Source organism: Acomys minous (genome assembly GCF_964271855.1).
Source record: "Acomys minous genome assembly, chromosome: 5".
Taxonomy (NCBI): domain Eukaryota; kingdom Metazoa; phylum Chordata; class Mammalia; order Rodentia; family Muridae; genus Acomys; species Acomys minous.
In genome coordinates, this window is record NC_140494.1 from 115,952,302 (window position 1) to 115,972,936 (window position 20,635).

Below are 20,635 nucleotides of genomic sequence, written 5' to 3' on the forward strand. Positions count from 1 at the left end.
GGGCCTGGTTAGAGGTCTAGGGTCAACCTTGGCCTGGGACTGCAGCCAGGATTTGCAGCATTGAGCATCTGCTGGGAGAATGGAGGAGCCTGAGGAGCCCTTTCTGGAAGAATGAACCAGATCTATCCCTACCTACTCCCCAACCTCGGTGTGGGGTGTGTGTGTGTGTGTGTGTGTGTGTGTGTGTGTATGTGTGTGTACACGCGCACGCACGCGCACGAGCACGCGTGCGCGCCCCAGCGGTTGGAGCAGGGGTGTGGAGGAGGCTTGCTTAAAGCCCTGGGAAATGAAAGAGAAATCCTCCCAAATCCCTAGCTGCTATCACTAATGGCTGAAATATGCTCTTGACAACAAGGTGAAAGGCCCTGGATCCTCCAGCTGGGACTCCAGGCCTAGCCGAGAGAAGAGGTTGAGACCTTGGCTGGTCATAGGTTTGCGGCCCATGAGACCCTCCAGCTTTCCCCTCAAGGCCCACGTCTTTTCACAGTGCCAGCCACCGAGAGATCCCCAGCAAGTTGACTGGGCCTGTCTCTTGGACTTGAGAGGACCTTGTGAGGCACCAGGGAGAGCCAGGCCCAGGAGCAGCAAGTCCCTGTAGCCTCTGCTGTTGGTGGATGCACGGGGGGGGGGGGGAAATGGGGGAGAAGGAGGTATCCCTGTAGAGCCAGCTGATGGCCATGCCAGGCTCTTGTGTCCACACGTGGCCACAGATTCCTGCTCCCAGAACCCATACTGCACCCTACCCGCTTATGCATTAGCGAGAACTTGCAACCAATGGGTCTGTATGTACACCTGCCTGGGCCCTGTGAGCGTGGGCAGGGCCTGCTTGCTGCTTTTGTGGCCACTCTGGGCCCCGTGGGTATGACAGAAAAATTTCTGAGATTGGCCATTGGATGTCCAAGCCAATGGACATGTCTGGGAGATGAGATTTCAGGGGAAGCCCCTTACCACCTGATCAGGCTTAGTGCCAGGTCAGTGTCTTTCTGTGACCCTGCATTAACACTTTCCCACCAAGCCTGTCCACTACACGTCCTTACATGGCATATAGCCCAGCTCTACGTTGAACCCTAAGAGCTGGAGCCCTGGCCCTGGCCAAGGACTTCAACATTCCACAGAAGGGTAAGTACCTGCCTAGGTGGGACTCCAGCCTTAGTCTCCACTCTGCCTATCAGCAGATGCTGTGAGCTGAAGGCTTTCACAGCTGTGGAGCTAGCCACGATCCCAGCTGTCCTCCAGGCCTAGCTCACAGCACCTGGCTCAAGGCAGTTCCAGCTTGTCTTCAGACCTCCCCTCTGTGGCTGGCTCAGTTCCTAGGCTGGGGGCACTGCCCACCCACAAATGCTGACCTGCCCATGCAGAGAAGGTGAGAAGCAAAACTTCTGGTTTGCCTACAGTGGGTGCCAGGCCTGCTCAGAGTGTTGCATAGGCTGTCCCCTCTTTCTGCAGTGCTTGTGCCTCCCCAACCGTCTGAACACACCCGCTTTTCCTTAAGAGTTCAAATGTTTCATTTCTGCACAGCCTTTGTCCTCCAACCCATCTATCCCCAGTCAGCACTATGTAGCCTCCACTGGGCTGGTCCCCCTGCACTGCTCAGGCCTGTTCAAGCTTCTGTCCCCAAGTAGGCTATGGGCTCCCTAAGAGCATGGCCATAGGCCTTAGTACCCAGCATCCTGCAAGTGCTGGTGAAGTGAATGAAAGATGTGGATATAAAGGCGTCCTGGCCAAGTCCCTGCTCTGCATTGAGACCTCAGTGCCACAGGGTCCCCCAGGTCCTTGTGGTCACACACCATGCCCCATTCAGCAAACATCACCAACCTGGAGCATCAGAACTATGATGAAGGCCTCATTTTCAGAGTGTACAGCACCCTGGGGGGGGGGGTGTGAATGCACTGGAAAACGTGGAGTGCTGTTGTCACCACCCTGGTGGCTGACTAAGGGAAGAGTGAGCACCTGCTTCAGGACTGCCTCCAGGTTGGGGGTTGGGGGTTGGGGTGTAACTGCACACCCCGGAGCTCCTTGTGCACAAATAGATTTCCCTAGACAAAGTGATGTGAGACAGAGGCAAGGCAGAGGCTCATGGGAGATCTTGGGACCCACCCAGCCTGCTTCCCACTGCCACGGCTTGGCTCTGCAATCCCCGGCAGCTAATATGACTTCTTAGCACCTCAGTTTCTCCAACTGTAAAAATGGAAAGGGTGAGTGGAGGATCCAGTGCTTGCGAACTGTTCCTAACGTAGCCTGGCACATAGTAAAGCATTCAAACTGCAGCTGGGGCTGGAGACGGCTCTGGCAGTGAAGTGCGGCTCTTGTCTGCACAAGGCTTGGGTTGGGTCAATAGAACGCATTAATACAAACCTGGGCACAGTGGCTCTCACTTGAAATCACACGTGCTGGGGGTGTAGAGACAGGCAGATCCTTGGAGCTCAACGGCTGGCTAGACTAGCCTACTCGGGAGCTTCAGGCCAGTGAGCGATTATATCCAAAAAAAAAAAAAAGATGGACAGCACCAAGGATCAATACCTAATGCTGTCCTCTGGATTCCACATGCATGCATACACATATGTGCCTCTACATTCATGTACACATATACGTGTCTCTACATGCATACACACACACACACACCACACACACACACACACACAGAGAGAGAGAGAGAGAGAGAGAGAGAGAGAGAGAGAGAGAGCATTGCATTGCTATTTTAACACGGGTCCAGCTGTCAAGCCCTGGATAGGCCACAGCCAGTGGCAAGGAAGAGGCAAAGGCAGACAGCCAGGCGAGTAACTCTGGTAGTGCTTGGCTTGGCTTGGCTCCCTCTGCTCATGGAATGGAAGGATCTAGTGATCTGGATGGGAGTGTATGGAGGCAAATAGCACCGATGATGTGAGGTTGCTGACCCAGGCATACTCTGGGTAGAAAGAAGAACAGAAAACCTGAAGTAGATGGACCAGGAAGCTGCAGTCTGGGAGCATCCATGCCCTACAGGGGAGCTGTGCCTGCCTTTCTGAGGAAGAAGGCTTGTACAAGCCTAAGTGAAACCGGCCATCTTCCTGGTGCTGAGGACGGAGGCTGAGTCAATGTTCTGTCCCCTCCAGCAATCCTGGAGGCCTTGACGGAGACTCCAGGGACAACAGGGACCCAAGGCAGAGCATCCAGGGTTTTCCCAGAACTGTGGAAGCTGCTCCTTAGACCAGGCCACCCTGGCAGAGTGGGGTGGGTAGGGTAGAGGTTCTGGGAATAGGCAGGATGGTGGGTGCTCGGGTAAGCTGTGTGAAGGGGCCACAAGTATCTCTTGGAAGAGATGTGGCAGAGAGAGAAGTGCAGAAGGGTACTTGACACTCTGACCCTCACTGCCCCGCCTCCCGGAGCCCCCCTCCAGATCGGCCTCAGCCAGGCAGGAATGGCTAATTACAGCCAATGAGAGCAGCAGCACCCTGGTACCTGCCTGTTTAAGATGAAGAGATGCTAGGGCCATCACTCCAGGACACTGTGAGTGGGAGGAGGAGGAGGAGGAAGAGGAAGAAGAGAGCAAGCTGTGGAGAAAGGAGCATCCTCTAGCTTGGGTCATCCATTTCCCAAGCAAGGTCTACCAAAGGTCCGGAGCTGGGTCTACACCAGAAAAGGATCTTCCCTCACCCCCACCCCCACCCCCGCCCCATTCACCAGGCCTGCCTCTGCCCATCTAGGCCCCCGTATCACTTTCTGCCATAGGGGTAAAATAATTCTAGTCATATCTGTAGTGTGTAAATGAGGGAGCGATTGGTGAATGATGAATGAGGGGCAAAAACCAGGCGGGAAGGGGAGAGGGGAGGGGGAGGGAGTGCTCCATGAGCAAGTGCAGGAAGTTTATGGACTAGGACAGACAGGAAGTCAAAGCAAAGGTGTCAGGACCCGCCAACAAACGTCCTGGTTTAATGAACTCTCAGAAGAAAATACCATTAACACCCTCAATAAAGTACTAGACTCTGATCATAATTAAATAGACCCTGACAACCTCATGTCAGCAGTAGTCTGCTGCGCCCCTGAGCCTGGGAGCTATGAGGGCTTTCAAGACTTCCAGGCCACACACAGACCCTGACTAGACACAACCACAGGCTAGCCCTTTGCATGAGAGAACCTGAGAATGCCATCTGTGGAGTCAGAAAAACAGGCTCATTGAGAAGTTCCTGAGATAGCCGACAGCAAGCACAGGAAGCTTGCATGCTGAATGGTCACATATGAACCAGCATGGTAAGGGTTACATACTTTGTCATGCATGAACATGTACAGATGAGAAAGAGGCAAATGCACAGATACACACACTCAAAAAATACATACCCCAAACACACAGACACAGGGAGACACATACATATGATCGGATGTCCAACATACACACACACACACACACACACACACACACACACACACACAACACACACACACACACACACACAGGCACACACGCACACGCACACACACAGAGAATCTGAAGCTCCAAGCTGGGCCCTCAATGGCCCTCGAGGCTCTTTCTGCTGAGAAGTGAATAAAAAGCTCCATGCTGCCTCTGGACACACGAGGCCTCTCTAGCACTGGCCAAGGCATGCAGCAGCGACTAGGCTGGCTGCAGGCAAAGCCCAGTGTGGCCTGAATATTTCACAGGAGATTTGGTTTCACGGAAAATCCCTACTTCGCTTCTGTGTATGTCAGGGTATAATTACCCATTAAGTGGCAGAGCAGAAACCTGGGTATCGGCACTGCCTCTGGCTTTGCACATCTCTGGGAGCTCCTGGCCAGGCCTGACCCAGCTCTCACTTGCTCATCTCAGAGCACAGAGGAGAATTCTGGATGTCATCTTGGCACATGAAGTATCCTACTTTAGGGCCGCCTCAGTCCTGGCTTCTCAGACTGCTAGCTCCTGAGAAAGGGATGAAGCTAACCATGAATGAATTTCCCTTTCTCTCCAGTCAGTCTGTTTTCTGGAAAAATGATAGAGGACTCAGAGTGAGACAGCAGGCAAGCACCAGAGGCAGGGAGACACTGAGACTGGGCCTGCTGCCCCCGATCCGGCCCCCGGAAACTTACTGCTCCCCTCCCAAGCCCCAGAATATGTTCTCAGGGATGAAGTTCGGCCCAGGTGGGTCCTCTCCCTCCCCAGAACGTTCTCTAGGACCTTCCCAGGTCAGCAGCCCTCTCCATCACTGGTTCAAATCAAGGGCTGACACAGCAGAGGGGTGACAGTGCCCGAGGGCCTATGTCCAGTGCATCCAAACTAAGTAGGGCTCAGACCCAGCAAGTCCACACTTCAGAACAGACCCAGGAGGCTCACAACAAGGCTTCAAGCTGACAGCTGCACTTTTCACAAACTACTCAAATGTCCTCGAATGAGCAGATACACTGATGTGACACCTGTAGCGGACTATTATGCAGCTGTGAAAATGAACAGAGCACAGGTGCAGACCAAAGCTTAAAGGAACATGAGTCAGTGATGCTGAGGACCAGGACTTCCTGTGACTCCTATTGAAACCAGAGTGGGTCAGTGGTTGCAGCGCCTGAGCAAAGGGGGAGAATGGGGGGGGCACTGCTTATAGGCACAGGGTCTCTCTTGGGGTGATGAAAACAAACTGGAATTAGATAGTGACTATGTTTGCATAATCCTGTGGCTATCCTAAGAACTATTTCAAAATGGCGGCTTTTATGGTATATGGACTAGATCTCAGTTAAAAAAAAAAAAAACCAAGTTGCTTAAAGTGGAACAAAGCATACACACATGGGGCCTCTTGCTTTTGCCTCTTGCTTACACAGTTGTCTCCCTCCCAAGCCCCTGAAGGGTGGAAGTGGAGCCCAGGGCGCAGCCATGGACTTGGCCAGAATGGTGACCACACCAGCACGCTGCCCAGGACATACTCATGTGCTCTCAATGCCCAGGCTGGCAGCCGTCCAGAGACCTGGCCCTAATGTCAGGTGGCAGGCTGGAGGTAACACTCAGAAGAAAAGCCAGGCCTTGTACGACCAGGCTGTCCCATTGTTGGTACAGAGACTGTATCTTTCCCTGTGACCCTCCAGTTTTCCCCAGCCTCGGTGTCAAGTGTGCTCTATAGCCTGGCGGACTTCCTTCTCATAGGTGAATGTCACCCAGCCCCTTCTGCCCCTCTGTTCATATAGCGTCTCTTCAAACTCTTACTCAGCCCTGCTCTCAGGTACCAGGCATTTCCTCCCTCCCTGGAAGACTGGCTTCCTGCCCCTCTAACAGGGTGTCCTCTTCTGAGCACTTTTGGGAACTTGAGTGCACCTGGTTGCAGGCTGACCCAGGACCTGCTGGGCCTCCAGCTAGGAGCAAGGTGGCTGGTGACTCAGGGTCTGGTTACCATCAAGGAGCACCAGGCCAGGGGAGAGGAGGAGCAGAGAGAGAGGGCAGGGGGCAGGGGATGCTGTTGGGCTGGGGGGGCAGTGAGTGGTTGCCTTTAGTCTAAGGGTCCCAGCAAGACTAAGTCTAACACAGAGTTGAACACAGTAAGAACAGTTGGACACCCGGGTGAGATGGCGCATGCTTTTAATCCCAGCACTTGGGAGGCAGAGGCAGGTAGATCACTGTGAGTTTGAGGCCAGCCTGCTCCACAAAAGGAGTCCAGAACAGCCAGGGCTACACAGAGAAACCCTGTCTCTGGGGTGGGGGTTGGGGGGAGCAGCTGGGCATTGGTTACATTTGCATATATGATGGCCACCTATAGACACAGATCAGTCCTGGGCACAGAGGTAAGGGGAGGAGAGGAGTCCCATTCAGGCAAATAGTCCCTCCTTCTGTCCCCTTCCCAGGGCACAGTAGCAATAGCAACAGGAAGCAGATGTACCCCTGGGCTATGTTAATGAGCCCAGATCCCTGTATACCTTGAAATTGACTCTGATGACAGACTGAGCCTTAACCCTCCAGGCAGGGTAGGTGGACTGGCTCTCGGGAGAACTGGAGGAGATTCCAGATGGCTCCTGCTCTGTCCTCCCCCTCCAAAGGGTTGGATGACAGATCTGAACTGTGGGTGTTGAAGTTGGGTCTCAGCTGAGTGAGTGCCGGCTGACAGCTGGGACCAGGGTGGATCATGGGTGGCTGATTTTCTGACCTTCCGGAGACCACACACACACACACACACACACATACATAGCAGGTGCCCAATGGGTGTCAGCCCCCTCTCTGAGCCCCACCCCAGGCCTCTTGGAGTTGTTGCTCCCCTCCCCCACCTTTCCTCACGTGGTCCAATCACCTCTCTCTCTCCAGCCAGAGCCAGGGGATACTGTGAACTGCCTGGTGCACTTCTCAGTCTTTCTTAACCCAGATACACCTCTCCAGGCACCATGCCACGCCACTCGGTACCCTCAGCTGGCTGCCAGCTAACCCCTCAGAGGTGTTAGCTGATAATGAAGACGTTAGCTGTAAGCTGAAGTGCTGTTCCATGCCAGGAGTATTTTGGTCTTTCTGGGTTGGTTTTAGAAATGGGAAAACCTTCCAGACCTAGCCAAATGACAGACGGGGATGCAGAGGGAGGTGTAGGGGACAGTTGGTGCCGGAGCCTTCCACCTCTCTGAGAGGAAGAGAATATAGGGCTTCTAGTTTTAGAAGCACGCCAAGAAGGTGGCCCCACTAGCCTCAGTTTCCTTGTATGCAGATGAAGAAATAGAACAGCAACCTCACAAAACTGTGTTGCCAAGTGACGACCTGCAGCGAAGCTAAGGGCACGGACTGGGCACAGGGGAGCACCTTGGCGCCTGACGCTCTTCTCCCCTTTGTGTCCTGTCAGCCTCCCCTCCCCTTGCTCCTCACACTGCCCCCATCAACCACTGAGTCAACTGTCCCAATTTCCAAAGTCTCTTCTCTCACAGGCAGAGGTTTCACAGCAAAGGATGACAGAGTGGTGGCTGTGAGACATGGGGGCTTGGGCAGACGCTGAAGGCTGCCTCACGGGAGGAGAGCGCCTTCCTCCCTGAACAGCTTCCTGCTGTAGTCTGAATAAGAAGCATCCCTCGCATACAGTTCCCTGTAAGTGGAGAGGTTTGGGGGAGTCGTGGGACCCTTAGGAGGGGCAGCCTTGTTGGATGAGGTATGCCACGGAGTGGGTGAGTCGGGGGGCATTCACGGGTCCATAGCCTCAAGCCACTTGTGGCTTGTGACCCCTCACTTCCTGTTCCTGCTGGCATGCTATGCCTGCCTGTTGTCATGATGTCCCAAGATTTTGAACTCTAGGAGTTATGAGCCAAAAAATGAACCCGTTTCTTCCATTATTTTCTTCTGGTCATGGTGTTGTATCACAGCAGCAGAAAAGGAACTAATTCAGATTCCTACCTCAAACCATACGTTTCAGCCACACCAGGCTGGGCAGTGGTGGCGCACGCCTTTAATCTCAGCACTCAGGAGGCAGAGGCAGGTGGATCTCTATGAGTTTGAGGCCAGCCTGGTCTACAAAGTGAGTCCAGGACAGCCAAGGCTACACAGAGAACCCCTGTCTTGAAAAAACAAAACAAAACAAAACAACACAACAACAACAACAACAAAAGAATGACATGTTAGACTATAGGGAAATGTTGGACTTTTGAAGGATTAAAATAAACCATATACTTAAATGGAAAAAAAAAGCATACAAGAAACAACCTGTGAAAAGCTATTTGGAACACAAATCGAAGAGTTAAGTTCGTTAACCTCTCACAAATCAATAAGTCGTATTTCACTGCCTCTGCCTGCCCCCACAACCACTGATGGGGTCTCACTGAGTCCCACTCTGTCTCCTAGCCCACCTCACACATAACTGGGAACACATCTTGCTTTTGACCTCCAGGAAAACACACCTGTGCACCTTTATCTTGCCCCCTGGGCTCCTGCTCAGTAGCCCTCTTGCCTGCCCTCTCGGTGCCCTCTCTGCTCCCAACCTCTAACCAGCAGAGGTCCCCTGGTGAGCCCCAGGTTTCTCCTCTGTCTTTGCTCACTCCTGCTCAGCTCTCACTTAATCTCCAAACAATCTTTACACTGAAGGTCACACATCTGTGTCTGGAGCTCAAAACTGTCCCAGAGCTACAGCCTTGTGCCTCTGCCAACCCCCCAGTGCCCCTGTGGAGGTCTGTTGGTGTCACACACTTTACACGTCCACAGTCAGGACTGGATCATAGGTATGCCACTTGGACCCTGTGCTTGGAAGGGCCCCATGCTTGGTTAATGCTCTCCTGTCCCCATCACTTGGAAATTAAAAGAAAAGAAAATTAAGCAAAAGGCCATCTATTTTCATTTTGCACTGGTCCTCTTATGTATGTCCGTTCCTTCCCACAGCTGGGTTCCTTCCCTGCAGCTTCCCCTTCGCATTCTGGTTACAAGTTGAGCATCCCTAATCTAAAAATCCCAAATCCCAAACTTCTGAGCTGGTAACATGATGCCACAAGCAAGGAAGTCCGCAGCATGGAACTGTGGACATAGAGTGCTTGCCGGACATGCACAAAGCCTTGAGTTCAATCCCCAGCACTGCACAAATCAGACACAGTGGTACACGCCTGTGATCCTAGCACTTGGGAGGTAGAGGTATCCTCCTATTATCCAGGCTACCAATGCCCCTTTCCTGGTGTGTGTGTGTGTGTGTGTGTGTGTGTGTGTGTGTGTGTGTGTGTTATTTTGTCTTTTTAATATTTAATGTGTAGGTGTTTTGTCTTTATGTATTTCTGTGCACATGTGTATACAGTACCCTGGAGTCCAGAAGAGGGCATCAGATCCCCTGGAATTAGAATTGTGAGTCACCATGTGGGTGCTGGGAATCGAACCGACATCCTCTGGGAGAGCAACTAGGGCACTTAACTGATGAGCCATGTCCTTTCAGCCCCTCCTGGTTTCTTTTTTTTTCTTTTCTTCCTAGCACACTTGCACACACACACACACACACACACACACACACACACACACACACACACAATCTTTCATGTTCCCATCTGCTTTTCCCCTATTAAAACCTAAGTTCCATGGAGAAGGGCATTCTGGATCAGATCAGTTCACTGTTATGTTCCCAACCCAACCAGTGTTCAACACAAACAAGATGCCTGACAAATATCTACTGAGAAACAGGCTGAAGGCCTGAGTGAAGCCAACTCATCAGAAACGGCCAGTGGATACACGCCCGTATCACTGGTGACTGGAGAAACATAAAGTAAAACCATTTTCTGTCATACTGGGGCAGGAGTGAGTGGGTACTAATGGTGGTGGCTGGCAAGGACAGCCTTGTGCATGGTCTGTGAGCACGTGAGGCAGCCCGACCTCCTAAACGTGCATCTGGCTGTATGGAACGGATCAAATGTGGAAGTCTGCACATTCTCTGACTCGGGTAGACCTCACAGTGCAAGCACACACAGACGAACAAACCCAGAGGTTCCTTGAGTGAGGTTTATAAATAGCCGAATGCGGGAAACCGCCTAAATGGCCCTGACAGGATTAATAATTGATAAAGAATTTACAGACCATCTACACAATGGAGGTGAAAGGGAAGATTTCCGTGGATAAACCTGGGTGGTCCACATGTCTGGCCAAAAAAAAAAAAAAAAAAAAAAAAAAAAAAAAAAAAAAATCATGATGGAGGCATGCACCTGGTATAACAACACATTCTTTAAAAAAAAAAAAAAAAAAAAAAATATATATATATATATATATATATATGTTTGTAATCACAAGGGGGTGGGGTGGGGGCAGAGAAGTCCAGAAGAAAGATCAGATATTTTAGCAGTGGTTGTTAGTCCCTGGGAAGAAGAGCTCTGCTTTTTATTGCCCAGGTATGCGGCTGGCGAGGAGACGTACTACTTTAATATTGGAAAGATGGTCCCACCTAGGATGAAAACATCCTGTGCCTCCCCTGGGTAACAGGATGCAGAAAGAAGTCATCCCAAGGCCCCCATCACGATGCCTCGTCTCATTGCCGTGGCCTCTCTCCTCCATCTCACACCTCAGGCGCTCAGGGCTCTTTCTGTTCCTGCCTCCCTTCACAGCTCCACTCCCCCGTCTCACAGCACTTTTCACAGGCATACAGGCCCAGCTCGCCTCGCCCCATGACCTCCTCAGCCTCGCTCTGCTGCTAGCAGCCAGAAAGGAACTTGCCTCCAGTTCTCTTCTTTGCTTTTTCGAGACAGGGTTTCTATGTGTAGCCTTGGCTGTCCTGGAACTCTCTCTGTAGACCAGGCTGGCCTTGAACTCATAGACACTCGCCTAGCTCTGCCTCTCGAGTGCTAGGATTAAAGGTGGGAGCCACCAAAGCTGGGCAAAGGATCCTGCTGCATTCGTCAGAACCAGGACTGAAATCCCTAGCCTTAGAGCTCTGCCATGTGGACACTTTGGGGATCGATGACTGTGGCCCAAGCAGGCCAGCTGCTCCTGGCTGCAGGATGGCCAGAGCAGGGGACCAACAGAACAATAGGCCGTAGGTGGGACAGAGGGAACTCTCTCTGCAAGGAAGGAGCCCTTCAGAGAGCTGGAAACTTCCAGGTAAAAGCTGTCAGATGGCTATGGAACCAAGCATTCAAAAGCCAGAGTGATGGTGAAGGAGCTGCCGAAGCCATACTTCCTGTGGTAGGATACTTGGTGGGTACACACGGCATCCGGATCCGGAGTGCCAAACTGGGCCTCCCTGAGTATGCACCTGCAGCAGGGACCTCAAGCCCTAGATTGAAGGCTGGCGTTCAGTCACTGAGAGCTGTCTTGGTCAGGACCCTGGTCCTCACACTGAGCCTTCAGACCCCAGGACTACACAGGGACAGTGAGTCGCCTTGCTCTCTCCCTACCTGGATTAGATGGCCCAGGTAGTCAGAAGGGCAGCCAGAGGCCCGGGGAGCAGCAGCCTGCTGGCCTCAGTCTCAGCACGCACTGTAGGAAAGAACGGGAAGGTTAGCATGACAAAGATGGGCTTCCAGCTAGCCTGGGGCAGGTGGCCCTGGCCTGGCCAGCAGGGCTCCAAGCTACACAGTATCAGCCTCTGGGTACCAGCCTCTGGGTACCAGCCTCTATCTCCATCCTGTATCCCACTCAAGTACGAGCATGCACCCTGAGTGGCCATATCCTAGGAGCACAGACTCCCTGGCCAGCTCCTTTCTTCCTCACTGTCTCCCTCGGTATTCCATGGGTCTGCCTACCCTGGCTTTGTTGACATAGCACACAGGACCGCCCCTGGCCCTCAAGCCTCTTCGTCATTTTCAGGCCGCCCATCGCATCTGTCCCCTGCCTGCCGGAAGCTTCACTAGTTTGTCTTCAGCCCTCAGCTCCCAGGATGCCTGGTCTCTAATCCACCATGCCACAATATTAACAATGAGGTCCCTACTGCTGCCCGCCAGTTCTCCTGCCTTGGCCTGGGGGGGTCTATGGCTGGCTGACATCCTCCTATAGGACTCGCCTTCCCATGCTGTGTGGCACCCAGCCTCTTGCCCGCCTCTTAATCACGGTCCCAGCACTGTTTCCCTTCCTCTTCCCTCCCAGGCCATTGGTACCCATGTCTCAGTCTCCCTACCTGTTCCTCAGTGGTACCCAGAGCTCGGCCCTCAGGCCTTGTCCTTCTCTTTCAGCCCAGGTTGCCTCGATGCCTCTACCTAACTCCTCCTCCTCACCTGGGTCTCACTCCAAGGCACCCCCCTCAAAGAGCCCTTGACCAGAGATCGAGGAAGATGTGGGGGCCTCCACCGCATGCTGCCCTCCCCCACATGTATGCCACCTGTCCCTGTTCCAGCAGTTTTATAGAACACAGTCTCTCAGGCACAGTAATTGAGGTATAATTAACATGCAGTTCAGCTCACCCTTTCTAGTGCACAGTTCTGTGACAACTGTATACAGGCATGTAGCCGCCGCCACAGTGAAGGCAGAGAACAATTCTACCCCAGGTCTCCATGGGCTGCCCTTTTGTAACCAATGTCTCCCTAAGCTCTGGCAACTACTGACCTGTTTCTGTCCCTGTAGTTTTGCTTTCTCTGGTGTCTACAAAATAGATGTCTATGAGGAGCCTCGCGTCTGGTTCTATTCACGTAGCACAACACATTTGAGCTTTATTTGTGTTGCCTTGTGTCAGAACCTCATTCCTTTTTAGTGCTGAGTAGTATTCCATTATTTATCCACTTACCAGTTAAAGGGCCCTTGCGTTGCTAACCGGTTTTTGTAGACTATGAATAGTGCCACCATAAATATTCAGATGGGTTCGTGCATGAGTGAAGCTGTTTCTTTTAGTAAGTACCTAGCGGCAGCATTGTGAGGTTGTGGGGTAAGCCTTCTTTGGAAGAAACCGCCATGTTTGTTTGTGCATTTGTTTGTTTTCTGCCAAAGTGGCTCTACTATCTTGCATTCCCATGAGCAAACTTTGAGTGTCCCAGTTGCTCTGTGTCCTCTCTGACACTTCATACTGTCAGTTGTGAAGGCATCCGTGTGGCAATAGTATAGTCGTGTCTCACTGGGGTTATGGTCTGTGCCTCCGCCTCCCCCGTACTGTGGGCCAGGAGCACTTTCTCTTGTGCCTCGTTCGTTTTCTAGTGCAAACCTTATAGGAAATGTTCTTCTTGGTCTAATTATTTTATTTTCTGTGTGAGTGGTTTTGCCTGTGTGTATGTCTGCACAGTGCATGTGTTCCTGGTGTCCATGCAGGTGGGAAGAAGGAGTCAGATTCCCTCATGTGGAATTACAAAATGGTTGTGAGCCTCTATGTGGATGCTGGGACTCAAACCCAGGTCCTCTGAAAACCGCCATCTGGTGCTGGGTGGTGACGGTGGTGGTAACCGGCATCCGTAAAGCCCTGGGCACTGTTCTAGCACTTTACAAATACTAGCTCATATAAACCCCACAGCCATCCTGATAGAGATGGATGTTGTCAACCGTCCCACCTAATTTGTTCCTTTTGTGGTGCTGGCCATACATCCTAGGTCCCTGAACATGTTAGGCAAGCCCTTCACAATGAACTGTACCACAAACCATCCAACATTCTAACTCTGCTTAGGAGACAACAGAAACACAAAGAAGGAACCGGACCACACGGTCACACAGGAAACAAGAGGCAGAGCTGATTTTTGTTTTTTCAAGACAGGGTCTCTCTGTGTGGGATTAAAGACGTGTGCCACCACGCCCAGCTCTAGAACTGAATTTTCATCCTGGTGTCCAGGACTCAGAATCAATTGTCCTGATCAGGACATTTCATGGACCACAACAGCCGTGTAATCAACTCTAAGCAGGAGGTTTTTTGGTTGTCGTTGTTTTGTTTTGTTTCTTTTGTGAGTGTTTGTGTTACAGTAACCCTGTAATGGCCTTGGGAGCAAAGTGTGTTCCCACCGAAAGCACATGCTCTCTGCCCTCTGCGCTCATCCGGCCTGTGGGAGAGGCTTAGGCTAATAGGGTATGAGCTGAATCCATGAGTAACACAGCTGGACCACCCCACTATCACACACACACACACACACACACACACACACACATACACACACACACACACACACATACACACATACACACACACATACACACATACACACACACACATACACACACACACACACACACACACACACACACACACACACACACACACACACACACACACCCCTGTGGCTGGTTCCAAGTAGTGAGGCCCAAAAATGACAATTACTTCTGGCAGTCGGTCCCTGAGTGGCTGGGTGCACTCGAGCTCTCAGCTTCCCCGCCCTGGCGCTTGTGCTCCATAGTAACAGAGGGGAGAGTCAGGAAACACCAAGGCCCTCCCTGAGCTGCCAAGTTTCCAAGACCCTTACTGGTAAAGCACAGACCCTGGAACCAGATGACCACAGCTTGGCCTCCCAGGATGGCTCTCCGGGAGGCAGAACTAGGCCCCTGTGTAGCCTTTAAAGAACTGAGGTTTGGGATAAGCCACCACAGTTACCAGTTACGGAGTTTCTTCTCCACAAGAAAGAGCTCCCAGGCCCCACAGAGGGGCTCCCGGTGGGGGTATGCTCACATGGAGAAAGGAGGTAAGGGCTGAGGCAAGGAGACAATGCCATGACCACTGGGAGCCTACAAGGGCCTGAATTTGACTTTAGAAAGGCCAGGGCACCCTGCGAGTGGCCAGCTAGCCTTGGAACTGGGGTCAGTTCTCAGAAAGACCTCAGGACCCCCAACTCGGCTGCCTGTGGTGAATCATGAGGGAAAAGGAGTAACCCATAGGGCTTTGGTCCTGTTAACTTAATTGTGGGCTTATGTTTCAGACTCATTGGTGCTTTACTTGGCAATTATCACTTTTAGATACGGTATACTCCTATGGGAGCATAGAACAGAGAAAAGAGGCAGCTTGCCTGCCCCAAGATAACATTCGCACTGGCGGCACCCAAGGAAAGGTCTTAAAGTTCACATACACCCTGCTCCTCACTTTTTCTAAGAAGTGAGACAGAATACAGTGGAAACCCCCCCCCCCAAATAGTAGGTACCATTTGGCTCCTCATAGACAGTTAGAAAGACTTTCCAGGTCAATTTAGCTCCTCGTGTGACCAGGCACCAATTTCCCGTGCATGCGTGCGTGGGTGCCTCTGTGTATCCACAGGCCTGGCTGGCTTTGGATTCCACAGAGGCTTCATTTGTAAAGCAGCTTGCAGGGTTCTGGGTGTGGTGGGGAGTGGGGGTGGGTGGATGGGCGTGGAGGTTGTTTAAAGACAAGATGCCCCTGGAGAGAAGGGCAGGTTGAGTGGGGCCCTGGGGAGACCTGGAGACAGGGTTTCCAGAAGATGGTTGTGAGGAAGCCTCTCAGAGGCGGTGGAGTGATAGCTTCTGTTGGATGTGGCCACTCAGGGAGGACCAAATGGCATTCCACCACCTTTTACATTTTATTTTATGTGTATGGGTGTTTTGTTTTCATGGATGTCTATAAACTACATGCACGCTGAGCCATCAGAGGCCAGAGGAGGGCATTCGGTTCCTCAAAGCTGCAGTCACAGAAGTTATGAGCCGCTTTGTGAGTGCTGGGAATTGAACCCAGGTCCATGCTGGTGCTCGTAACCACTAAACTATCTCTCCAGTCCAGCATCCCACCCATTGTGTGTGTGTGTGTGTGTGTGTGTGTGTGTGTGTGTGTGTGTGTGTGTGAGATGAACAAACTGCCCTGGAAGACAGACACACCAGCAGCAGCAGTAGTGACCACTCTTTTTTTCCTGAGGCGTTCGCTACTTGGGTGGGAAACTCCAAGAATGTAAGATCAGTAACCTCTGCGAGCACAGGCAGTTTCACCTGCTGCAGGCCTGAGAAGTCTGAGTTGAGACACCTCGCAGCCGTTCCCCAGGATCCGCCCAACTGGTGAGATGGGGAGCTGTGCCCCGGATTAGCCATGTATTCTTGATTCTGATGCCTGGCTAAGGGTGGTGAAAGGGATTCTTCCTGGGGTCAGATTTCAGGAGTGGTGTGGGGCTAGAGAAGCCAGGCTCTCAGACCGTGTGCAGCTGAGCACACTCGGGAAGTGAGAGCTGTCACCCTGGACTGCACAGTCCGCTTCTCAGAGACTGGGCTATGATGGATGAGTGGACCTTGCAGGAAATGCCTGACCAGAGTGGCCTCAAGAGATGCCCCAGAGGGCACCCTAACTGCTCCCCTTTGATTTTTTTTTTCCTGACAGATTTGGGCTTTAATTCACAGTCTGGCAAGGGTTTGAGACCAAAAGCAGAGGACAAAGGTTCAAAGGCAAATGCTGACGAGATTCTTAGGGGGACTGAGGAGCACAGGGACGGAAGGTTGGTGGTGGATACCACAGAGGGACAGGAGGAGATGAAGGCAATGCCAACACAAAGGCAACGTGTGAAGCCATTGCCAGCACTGTCATCACCACCGTCACTGCCACCAGATGCACCAGTGAGCCCCCGTGTTAAGCGAACTGACTCACATTGCCCACAGACACCCAAAGAGGTGGGCACTGTGATCGTAACACACTCAGGAGGGAGGGCGTAAGGACAGAAGATGAAAGGTCCCAGTAGAGCCAGGCCACATATCAAACACAGGCTCCGTGATTGTCCCTGAGCATCCCTGATGATTCCAGCTGGTCACATTAGAAATGAGTGGAAGACCATGGCAGGAATTCTGGGGGGAGGAGGTTGGGCCAGAGTTTCCTAAAAATAAAAAACAACTTCTTCGCCCCATTTAACAGCTCTCTGACCCTCAGTGAGTAGCAATGCTTCTAGGTCTTGTTCCTTATGGAAAACTAAGTTTCCTATGGCAATAGGGGAGGGAGGGGAGAAAGGAGAGAAGAGAGACAGAGACAGGCAGACAGGGAGGGAAGGAGGGAGAGGGAGGGAGGGAGGGAGGGAGGGAGGGAGAGACAGAGAGACAGAGAGAGAGAATTATACTCTACAAAAGCAAACACCCTCCCCAGCCAGGCTACAGTATAGATGCAACACTACCCAGAACCTCCAAGCATGTACACGAAGCATGTACATGTGTGTGTATGTATGTGAAGCATGTGTACATGTATGTGCTCATATGTCTGTGCCCTGGAGAGGTGACCACTCATACGTACCATACACGTTTCCTTCCATAGTCCTAGCCCCTACCCAGAGTGGAGGTGGCGCTAGCCATGCAGCCTCCAAGTCAGACACCATGATATTGCTCTTTGCCTCTCACCATCACGCCCTGTCACCATGGCCAGTCAGCTCTAGAACAATCTCTTCAGGCTTTATGTTTCCCTCATCTCCCACTGTCTTATCTGGCACAAGGGCCTCAGTTGCAGCCAGAAGTATCGTTCCAGTCATACCTGACCTTGTCCCTGTCCCACTGAGAAAGCCTTACAGGAAGTTTCCCCAAGCCAGATGCATACCTCAGAGGCCCAGGGCAACCTGACAGACTTGACTAAATAAAGATGTAAGGCCTCTACATGGCCAGAGATGCCATAAACAGAGCTAAAAAGACAAACGGCTGGCTAGGGAGAATATTTCCAACACAAGCAACAGACGCAAGTTTGACCATTCCTAATGTGCTAAAAGCTCCTTTATATCAATAAGAAAAAGGCAAAAAGAAAAGAAAAATGGGCAAAGGATCTGAGCAGTCAACTCACATAGGAAGAAGCGCCCGTGGCCAATAACCACATGAAAAGATGGCCTCATTGGGAAGGCACAAAGTGAGTGCTGGAACCGCAGCGAGGCGTTTTTCTAGATTGGCAAAAATTAACAAGACTGACTGTGCTGGCTGTGGAAGGTGGTGGGGCAGCCACTCCCCTCACCAAGGACGGGCGGAGGCTGGCCTTATCTTTCAGAAGAGCAATGGAACTGTCGAAACTTAACATCTGCACCCCCTCCCTGAAACTCCACCCTAGAAATCCATCCTCAGGAGATGCCTGCATGTGTCAGCGAGATACACATTCGAGGATAGTCACTGAAGCATTGTTTGCGAGAATGAAGAGTGTGAGACAACCTAACTATCTATCAATCGGGGAACGGCTACATGAATTACACTGTGTCCAAACAATGGAATATTAGACAACGATTAAAAAGAACACCATAGACACGTGCTGTGGCGTTGACAGATGCCCCCCGCCACACACTGGTGAGAATAATAGGTAGATAGGATTCCATTTATTTTCTAAAGTGTTACACAACAAATATATTGGTAAAGGCACAGGGAAAGTTCTAGAAGGAGACACACCCAACCTGAGGCATTGCCGAGGGGGCTTGGGAGCAAGGGGGACTTTGTCATACAAGGACAGTCCGACATGGGTGCAGCTCTTTGCCTTTTCCCAAGGCATGTCCCCTCCTGCCTGTGTGCCTCACGTCGTCCCCTTTCACGCTGCTGCTCCTATGTCCCCATCTTCTGAAACCCTTCCTGAATGCCACCCCCAAAATACCTTCATGGGGCCACTGCAGTAATAGCAGTGGATGGAGGGCATGCGCACTGTGTCCTGAGTGCATGGCAGGCCTGGCACTGTACTGGATCACCCCTTCGTGGTGCAATCATCTATAGCAGGCCTGTCATTGCCTCTTTAATAGAAGAGGAAACCCAAGCACAGAGAGGTTGGAGGGTCTGCTCATGATCACAGAGCCAGGATTGGGAAAACAGGTGAGGGAACCCAGACACTGCCCTGTGTAGCCTTCCACCTGTCTCAGCAGCCCAGGCAGGGATCCTCTGGTTCTGGGCCCTCTGTGTCTTAAGACTTGCCTGAGAGGCCCTCATTCCACGTATCTTGATCCTTTCCCCACAGCTAGGCATCATGGGAGGATGCGCAAGGAAGTTTACGGAAGCAGGAAGCTGGCATCCACCCCAGAAAGCACTGGATGGGGGAGGATCGGATTCTGTGAGGGACTTACTGAGGCAGGACAGAAGAAGAGAAGCCATGGCCACCAGAAGATGGGGTGATGGGTATAAAGGGGACCTCAGCGACCTCTTGTGTACCTCCTGTGTGGCAGATTCAGGGGACAACTGGCCTAGGATACTAGGGACGGATAATAATACCCTCAGCTCCCCGTGTGGCTGACATGTCCGAAGAGAGTACCCAAGAGCCCAGGAGGTAGGCAGTCAATAGCTGGGAAATGGTGCCCACGGGGAGTGCCCGGCACTGAGCCCACAGTCAGGGGCCACAGAGGAGGAATCTGGGTCCAGTCTGGAAGGCTGCTAGGGTGCAGGTGGAAGAGGATGGGGAGACGGCACTCGCAGAGCTGGAACCCTAGCAGGACTGGCTGGCAGGAGAGGCGTGAGAGACCCCAGGGACCAGGCCTGCTTCTGGCTGGAGGCCTGGGATGTGGCAGGGGTGCTTAGGGACCCTTGGAGGGCAGGGGGGTGGGGGTGGGGGCGTGATGGTGGAGGAAAACTCTGGCAAGGAAGGGAGGCTCTAAGCCGACAGGCCTGGGGTGGGGCTTCTGACCTCAGCTTGGACCTGGCTTCCCAGGCCCCAGAGGGTTAGACAATTGAGGGCGGGTCCTCTGGGGGGGGGTTAGGAGGATGCTGCTGTGAAGAATGAGCTAGGGTGAGCATGTGCCCCTCAAGGCTCCCACTCCAGGGGAAGTGTGAAATGTCTGTTTAGGGAGACAAGTCAAGATAACGTGATCTCAGGTTCTGCCCCTTAGTGGCTTTGGGGGCAAAGCCAGTGACCTCGAGCGAGTCCATGCGTCACTCTCTCTTGGCTTCCTTTTTCTCATGGGTGTCTTCTGTACTCCTTCCTGCATATTCAGTGATGGGGAAATGGGGGGGAGGGGATGCAGAGGGGTGGGATCCGGGAGGCGGAGGAAGCAGAGGATGGGGACAGAAGCTGACCCCCTCCCCCTCCCCAGGCTCCCGGGCTAGCACCATGCTCTGGGCTATGGTCAGAGGCTCTCCTCACTTCTTCAGGCCAAAGACCCAGCTCTGGGTGACAGTCTGGTGGCTCAAGGCTCTCTGACTGACTCCTTAGGCCCTGTTAGTGCCCAGCTGTGTCCTCCAGGTGGTAAAAGAAGGGCGCCTGACCGCATGCCCTGGCTTAGAGAATTCCTGTGTGCAGGCCTGGAGGCCACAGGCCCAGCATACAGCAGCTTGGCCTGGATGTATTCAGATGAGCATTCCCACACAGAGCCCTGCCTGTCCCTAAGCCTTCTAGGAAAGGAACATACATGGCTCCTTAGTAAGGTGCCACTACCAGCCCAATGCCAGGCACATCGCCAACCCTCCCCAGTGGGAGTACCTTGGCTCCCTGTGAGGGTCATAGCTAGTTCCTAGCCTCTC

General features: G+C 52.4%; 1 protein-coding gene across 5 annotated transcripts in view; it reads right to left on the bottom strand.

Annotated features, from left to right (window-relative positions):
• Window positions 1-20,635, bottom strand: part of LINGO1 (leucine rich repeat and Ig domain containing 1) — a 206,509-nt gene that overhangs the window by 66,942 nt on the left and 118,932 nt on the right. For all 5 annotated transcript variants that reach the window (XR_014779356.1, XR_014779357.1, XR_014779358.1 and 2 more), the window contains exon 5: window positions 11,761-11,842. The gene's annotated coding sequence lies outside the window, so the exon portion shown is untranslated. The remainder of the gene's footprint in view (window positions 1-11,760; window positions 11,843-20,635) is intronic.